The following is a 1,869-nucleotide window of genomic DNA, read 5'->3' as shown; positions in this document are numbered from 1 at the left end:
CCCATTGCTTGTTTTTCTCAGATTTGTCAAAGATCAGATGGTTGTAGATGTGTGGTGTTGCCTCCGAAGCCTCTGTTCTGTTCCATTGGTCTTTGTCTCTGTTTTAGTACCAGTACTATGCTACTTTATTTAATGTAGCCTTATAGTATAGTTTGAAGTCAGGTAGCATGATGTCTTCAGCTTTGTTCTTTTTGCTTAGAATTGTCTTGGCTATACGAGCTCTCTTTTGGTTCCATATAAGGTTTAAGGTGATTTTTTTCAGTTCTGTGAAGAAAGTCCACGGTAGCTTGATGGACATAGCATTGAATCTATAAATTACTTTGGGCAGTATGGTCATTTCCATGATATTAATTCTTCCTAACCATGAGCATGGAGTGTTTTTCCATCTGTTTGTGTCCTCTCTTATTTCCTTGAGCAGTGGTTTGTAGTTCTTCTTGAAGAGGTCCTTCACATCCCTTGTTAGTTGTATTCCTACGTATTTTATTCTCTTTGTAGCAATTGTGAATGGGAGTTCACTCGTGATTTGGTTCTCTGTCTGTTATTGGTATATTGGAATGCTTGTGATTTTTGCACATTGATTTTGGAGGGCAACATCACACACTGGGGCCTATCAGAGGGTGGAGGGTTAGGGGATGGATAGCAGGGAGTGGGAGGATAGAGAAGGGATAGCATTAGGAGAAATACCTAATGTAGATGACGGGGTGATAGATGCAGCAAACCATCATGGCACTTGTATACCTATGTAACAAACCTGTACACTCTGCACACTTACCACAGAACTTAAAGTGTAATTTTTTAAAAAAAGAAACCTTTGTTTCAACTGTAAGTAGAAGCACATGAAAAAAGTTTCAAATTGAACATAACTACTAATATGTATAATCTGTCTACTAGGTATGTTTCTGTCTTTATAGATAGGTAGATAGGTGGATGGATAGACAGAACACTTTACAATTGGAATATTCAGTGGTAGAAAGAGAATTGGAAAAATATACCTGGTCTCACGAGTGGTGATGTAATAATTCCATGCAAAAGAAAACAAGCCTGATCTATGTCCAGAAGTACAGGGTTAAAGACTCATCCAGAAGGTGCTGGAAGAGATAGGGTTTTCCTAAGGGTCCATGTGATAGCAGGTAATAAACCTGAGGCCGAAGGAAAGGTAAAGAAGCTTAACCTGTGAGCTCCATGCTTTGGCAAACACATAGAGAGAAGAGGGAAGGTGGCCAAGGGTGTATTACTCCCAGACGACAGGAGAAACAAGCACTTCCACATTAAGCCTGTGAGTCCTAATGATTAAAGTCAATATTGAGCGCATAGTCAGAGACTATCGGGCACCTATGAAGGAAAGCCACTATCATGGGCAGCCAGAAATACAGCAAAGAGCACGTTGTGTATGGATTTTTGAAACCTTCAGATGCAGAATGTAGAATGGATGAGTATAAAACGTTTAAATAAATAAGAGTCAGTTCACAAAAATACACATGCAACTACAGGCCATTAGAAATGAAGACAGATGTCATGAAATTTTTAAAAAGCTCCTAGCAATATAAAGGATGATCGCTGAAAGTTTTTTAAGAAGCAATAATAGCACAGTTCATAGGTTGAAAACAGACTTGCAGCAGCTAAAGAGAAAAGAAGTACACTGGAAAAGATATCTAGGAAAATCCTTCAGAATACTTCTCAAAGAGAAGAAGAAATTTAAAATATAAAACACAACATTCTTCTCAGCACCACATCACACCTACTCTAAAATTGACCACGTAATTGGGAGTAAATCACTCCTCAGCAAATGCAAAAGAATGGAAATCATAACAAACAGTCTCTCAGACCACAGTGCAATCAAGTTAGAACTCAGAATTCAAAAACTAACCC

The 1,869-nt window shown here is 38.4% G+C and overlaps 1 long non-coding RNA gene across 1 annotated transcript in view; it reads left to right on the top strand.

Moving 5' to 3' along the window:
* Nucleotides 1-78: 78 nt before the first annotated feature.
* Nucleotides 79-1,869, top strand: part of LOC108291469 — a 19,779-nt gene continuing 17,988 nt past the window's right edge. The window contains exon 1 of the long non-coding RNA XR_001819915.2: nt 79-88. This is a non-coding gene — a long non-coding RNA (uncharacterized LOC108291469). The remainder of the gene's footprint in view (nt 89-1,869) is intronic.

This window comes from Cebus imitator, unplaced genomic scaffold (assembly GCF_001604975.1).
Source record: "Cebus imitator isolate Cc_AM_T3 unplaced genomic scaffold, Cebus_imitator-1.0 Scaffold455, whole genome shotgun sequence".
NCBI classification, from domain to species: domain Eukaryota; kingdom Metazoa; phylum Chordata; class Mammalia; order Primates; family Cebidae; genus Cebus; species Cebus imitator.
Note: the sequence above shows the minus strand (reverse complement) of the source record. Positions and strands in the feature narration are given on the sequence as shown.